This window comes from Chiloscyllium plagiosum, unplaced genomic scaffold (genome assembly GCF_037043375.1).
Source record: "Chiloscyllium plagiosum isolate Xiang-an unplaced genomic scaffold, Cpla_swu_hap1 HiC_scaffold_45, whole genome shotgun sequence".
Classification (NCBI taxonomy): domain Eukaryota; kingdom Metazoa; phylum Chordata; class Chondrichthyes; order Orectolobiformes; family Hemiscylliidae; genus Chiloscyllium; species Chiloscyllium plagiosum.
The window spans coordinates 79,261,134-79,267,255 of NW_028270183.1; the positions used below are offsets into that span (position 1 = coordinate 79,261,134).

The 6,122-nt window shown below is 43.9% G+C and overlaps 1 non-coding gene across 1 annotated transcript; it reads left to right on the forward strand.

Moving 5' to 3' along the window:
- Positions 1 to 305: 305 nt before the first annotated feature.
- Positions 306 to 387, forward strand: trnas-aga (transfer RNA serine (anticodon AGA)). The gene has a single exon. It is a non-coding gene; the product is annotated as a tRNA-Ser (tRNA).
- Positions 388 to 6,122: the final 5,735 nt, after the last annotated feature.

A 6,122-nucleotide genomic window follows, 5' to 3' on the forward strand; every position in this document is an offset into this window, starting at 1 on the left:
TTTGCTTCAGGTCCAAAAATACTCAGATCAATAGCTCCCTTGCTGACCTCTGCTGGTCATGTTCGCAAAGAGGTCTAGCAAATTGCCAAGTGTGATTTTCCTGTTAATAAATAATTTTGACTCAGTTTGGCTGCAAATATCTTTTCCTACCTTTGTGCTTTTCTTCTTTTACATTGGTGTCTCGCACCTTACAAATGACAGCAAAGGTATGAAAGGAGATGGAAACATTTCCCTCATCAAGTCAGCGACAGCTTTCAATGAGATCACGGCTGATTTGGTCAATGCTCAGGGCTGCTGAGCTGTCTGTAGTCATGGCCGAGTGGTTAAGGCGATGGATTAGAAATTCTTTGGGGTTTCCCCACGTAGGTTCGAATCCTACTGACTACGTTATGAATGCTTTCCTGCTGGAACAATTTTTGCTCAAAAATCAGAAAACCTATTTTGCAAACCAGGCCGGTAATTTGATTAGACTTGGGAAGCTCGAGTTTTTCATCAGAAATGTTCCATATTTAAAGCGTTATCTCTATTTCTCTTTCCAGATACACTGCTCAACACATCGGGTTTCTGCAGTTGTTATTGAACGTCCTGAGCAGAAGTGCTGCTTTTCATTAGATTCCTTTAATCCCTGTCCTCTGTTCTCTGACTCGGGTCAGTGGCAACACTTCCTCCTGCTCGTCAAAGTGCTCATTCCCCACCGCTCCCTCTCCGGTCATTACAAACAACCGCAGGAAATTGCCACTTAACCGTCTTTGTTCCAAAGTGAAACTCATCAGCCTCGGGAATCTCTCCACCAAACGGGATTCTTATCCATGGACATGGTGCAAGCCAGAGGATTGTGAAGAGATACTGTGAAAATATTGTCAGTTGGCAGTTGGAAAAATGTTTAGGAAGCAAACCATATAATTTAGACTCCAGCTTTGGAAATCTTGAGAAACTCTTTGGGAAATGGAATCAGAGGAGAATGAAGAAGCGTTAAATATCGGACCGAGTAGAGGACGCGACATTGACTCTGATGTTGTCGGGACAGGAACTGATCTGAGACATTGAAAGAATTCTCGTTCCCGTACGTGAGGAATACAAACTTCATCTGGACTCTGGAACAATGAAAAACTCTGGAACACTCAAGACAATGATGTGTTTCTGTTCGCCGAGCTGGAAGTTTTTGTTGGAAACGTTTCGTCCCCTGTCTAGGTGGCATCCTCAGTGCTTGGGAGCCTCCTGTGAAGCGCTTCTGTGGTGTTTCGTGTGGCATTTATAGTGGCCTGTCCTTGCCGCTTCCTGTTGTCAGTTTCAGCTCTCCGCTGCAGTGGCTTGTATATTGGGTCCAAGTCGATGTGTTTGTTGACGGAGTTTGTGGATGAGTGCCATGCTTCTGGGAATTCCCTGGCTGTTCTTTGTTTGGCTTGCCCTATAATAGTAGTGTTGTCCCACTCGAATTCATGTTGCTTGTCGTCTGTGTGTGTGGCGACTACGCATAGTTGGTCGCTTCGTTTCGTGGCGAGTTAATGTTCCTGGATGCGGATCGTTAGCTGTCTTCCTGTTTGTCCTATATAGTGTTTGTGCAGTCCTTGCATGGGATTTTGGAAACTCCATTAGTTTTGCTCATGTTGGGTATCACGTCCTTAGTTCTGGTAAGCTGTTGTCTGAGTGTGGCTGTTGGTTTGTGTGCTGTTAAGAGTCCTAGTGGTCGCAGTAGTCTGGCTGTCAGTTCGGAGATGTTCTTGATGTGTGGTAGTGTGGCTAGTCCTTTGGGTTGTGGCATGTCCTCATTCCGTGGTCTATCCCTTAGGCATCTGTTGATAAAATTGCGAGGATATCCGTTTTCGGCGAATACCTTGTATCGGTGTTCCTCTTCCTCTTTTTGCAGTTCTGGTGTGCTGCAGTGTGTTGTGCCCCTTTTGAATAGTGTCTTGATGCAACTTCGTTTGTGTATGTTGGGGTGGTTGCTCTCATAATTCAGGACTTGGTCTGTGTGTGTGGCTTTCCTGTGTACCTTTGTGGCGAATTCTCCGTTCGGTGTTCTCTGTACCATCACGTCTAGGAATGGGAGTTGGTTGTCCTTTTCTTCCTCTCTGGTGAATCGGATTCCTGTGAGTGTGGAGTTGATGATCCTGTGTGTTTTCTCTATTTCCGTGTTTTTAATTATTACAAAGGTGTCATCCACGTATCTGAACCAGTGTTTGGGTTGAATTTGCGGTAAGACTGCTCTAACCTTTGCATTACTGCTTCTGCTATGAGTCCCGAGATTGGTGAGCCCATGGGTGTTCCGTTGATTTGTTCGTATATCTGGTTGTTGAATGTGAAGTGTGTTGTGAGGCACAAGTCCCAAGATTTAGGAAGATGAGGTAAGATTTAGGAAAGGTAGAATGGGGTAGGAAACTGCAGGGGGTGAGCACATTAAAATGTGGAGCTTATTCAAGGAAAAGCTCCTGTGTGTCCTAGATAAGTATGTACCTGTCAGGCAGCGAGGAAGATATAGAACGAGTGAGCCGTGGTTTACAAAGGAAGTGGAATCCCTGGTCAAGAAGAACAAGAAGTCTTATGTTAGGACAAAATGTGAAAACTCAGTTAGAGCGCTCGAGGGTTCCAACGATATCAGGAAAGATCGAAACAGAGCTGAGAAGAGCCAGGAGGAGACATGTGAATTTGTTGGCAGATAGGATCAGGGTTAACCCTAACGTTTTCCATAGGTATGTCAGGATTAAAAGAATGACGAGAGTTAAATTTGGGACAATCAAGGATAATAATGGGAAGTTGTGTGTGGAGTCAGAGGAGATAGGGGAAGCACTACATAAATATTTTTCGACAGTGTTCGCGATAGAAAATGAAAATGTTGGCGAGGAAGATACTGAGATACTTGCTTCCAGAGTACTAGAGATTGAGGTTCACAAGGATTAGGTGATAGAAATACTGCAGAGTGTGATAACAGACAAGTCCCCTGGGCCGGATGGGATCTGTCCTAGGATCCTCTGGGAAGCAAGGGAAGAGATTGATGAGCCTTTGGCGTCGATTGTCAAATCATCGTTGTCTACAGGAATAGTTCCTGTGGAATGGAATATAGCATATGTTGTTGCCGTGTTCAAAAAGTGTCGTAGAGACAACCCTGGTAATTACAGACCAGTGAGTCTCACTGCAGTTGTTGGTAATGTGTTGGAAAAGGTTATTATAGGTAGGATTTATGACCATCTAGAAAAGAATAATCTGATCAGGGACAGTCAGCACGGTTTTGTGATGGGTATGCCTTGCCTAACGAATCTTATTGACTTTTTTGACAAAGTGACCAAACAGGGAGATGACAGTAAACCGGTTGATGTGGTGTATATGGGTTTCAGAAAGTTGTTCGATAAGGTTCCCCACAATGGAATGGAATTGTGGGAGAGATTGCAGCTTTGATCAGTAATTGGCTTGCCAATAGAAAACAGTGTTGTAGTTGATGGAACATGTTCTTCTTGGTGTCCAGGTACTGGCGGCGTACCACAAGGGTCGGTATTAGGTCCACTGCTGTTACATGAGATCTAACCTTGCCAATCAGTCTCCCATGGGGAACATTGTTGAACGCCTTACTGAAGTCCATATAGATCACATTTACTGCTCTGCCCTCATCAATCTTCTTTGTTACTTCTTCAACAAACTCAATCAAATTTGTGAGACATGATTTCCCACGCACAAAGCCATGTTAACTGTCCCGAATCAGTCCTTGTCTTTCCAAATACATGTACATTCTGTTCCTCAGGATTCCCTCCAACAATTGGAGTATTCTTGGCAGATGCAGTTTCATGTCGGGAATGCGAGGTCATATACTTTGTTGGGAAGAATCAAAAGACACGCTACTATTAAAATCGATAGAAACGCAAACGATGTGCAGTGCAGAGGAGTCTCAGTGTTCTTGTACATGAAACGAACAAAGGTTAATCACAAATTTATTTCTTGCTGGCAAAAGAAAGCTTTTTCTGATGCTCACAATTAAAGAGATGTTTTCCAAGAAAATAGGAAAATTAAGTCACCAGTAGAGTAAGCAATTACCAAGATATCCCTCGTGATGTTTTATGGGACATGTGGGATGTTTTTGATTATGGTTCTCCAAACGTTTTTACAATGGAACCGAGAGTTTTAGATGGGAAGTTAAGATCACGCATGACTATTGCCATTTTTGTCACTCACACACAATATCTTTTCCTTGTACGATTTATTTCGCTTTGTGGTTACTGCGAGTGGGCTTGTAAACTACACATGCTTGTGAGTTCATTCCTCACTGTTCCTCAACTCCAGCCAAACAGACTTTACATCCTTATTTCCTGAATCAAGGTAATCTATAACCATTGCAGAGATGTCATTAAAACTTCAATATTTCACAGGCCTCTGTATATCATCTTACAATATTAATTGATCCTTTACTGTACTGCAGTTGCGAATAAGAAGAGAAAAATAGCATCGAGAATGGTGGACCTCCGCTTCACACACGTGTCCTTGAAGCGAAAATGCAGATTACTGCCCATAATACGATCGTGGAAGCATGTGCCAAACCCTCAGGAAACATAGAATAAGTGCAGTGCCACAGGGCATGTCAGGGACAGCAACAGAAAGACAACAGGAATGCTGCTATGAGCTCCTATTTTGGATATATTTCTCAATGAGCAATAGAGTGTTACATGTGTTCCATCAGGAGTTACCTCACACAAGGAAGTAACCAGTGCTGCAGACGGTCATATCATCCGAGTTCCAAGCCCTGGAATCAGAGACATTCAATATTCTGTGCATAACTGCAAGGAACAGCTGTCCGAGGCGTTTACAGTCCAGAAGAAATTATGAATGCAGCTCTCTAGTTGTCAGCCTCTTTCTCCGATGTCGTGTTTCGTGCAGTCGCTGCGTGGAATCTCGTCAACCACGTTTGACCTGCACATGATGCATATTGGGCCTTGTTTTCTCGTGAGTTGTTGTCTGAGTGAGGCTCTCGGTTTGTGAGCTGTCATAAGTCCGAGTGTTCGGAGGAGTCTGGATATCGTTTTCCAGAATTTGTTTTTAATACAGGGAAGCATGATTTAATAATTACCTCAAAGCATATCCTCGTTGCGAACTTTGTGTGCCATGCATCTGCGAATGAAGGTGTGTGGATATTGGTTCTTGGCAAAGAATTTGTGTGGGCGTCAGTCCAGCAGTCCCTAGTAGCAATACGTACAAACGGCAAGGGCCACACATTCGACTAGAATAGCACAACAATAATAGGACAGGGCAAGCAGAAGACAGCCAGACAATTCCTGGAAGCAGGGCACTCATCCACGGATTCCATCCGTTGGACCCAATCTGCAATCCCAACAAACGGATGCAGCGGGAGTGAAACCAAATGAATTCGGACCAAAACATGAGAGCAGCGTTTCACAGGAACCTCTGCAGCGCTGATAATGTCACCCAGACAGGCGAGGAAAAGTCTGCAAACCATCTTCCTCGAGTCACCGAACTTTTCAACAAGAAATCCAGAAGCATCCGAACTTCACATCTTTCTGCTCCAAAACACTCCGCTTTTCCACAACAGAGAATTGCACTCTCAACTACCGCCTGTAAGATGAGAATACCAGCCCCCTACACTACCAAGGGCGGCAGTAAGAGTGAGGGGAAACAGCTGCCACTGTCATTCCACAGCTACAAACGCTCTCTTTGAAAGGTACATTTTCGTATGAATGTCGGGGCAGCAGTAGAATATGGGAACTTAACAGCCCGCGCTGTGTATTCATATTCTGGACAATGTGAGTTGTTCACAGTTTTCCCTAAAAGTGAGTGGACGTCGTTATTTCACCGCTGTTGTGAAGCCAGATCCTGCACTAAATCTGCTCCCTCGTTTTTTGTTGTTGTGGCTAAAAGGTGGGCAATCGCAACGTGAAACTTTGTTATATTTCTCTCATTTCCTTCATTACTGTTCTGGTGAGGGAGGCTGGAGATTAGCTCGCTCGATCAGGTGGAGGCACCAACGCATTGTTGAGCTAATTTAATCGAGAATATAATGGGTAATATTCACTTTGCATGGTACATTTTTCTGTTTTGTTTTATGTTACTTGAACACTTTGTGTTACTTGGCAATGCACTAAATCTCCAGAATGTCGGGAAGCTCCGTTTGGAATTGTTTCGGT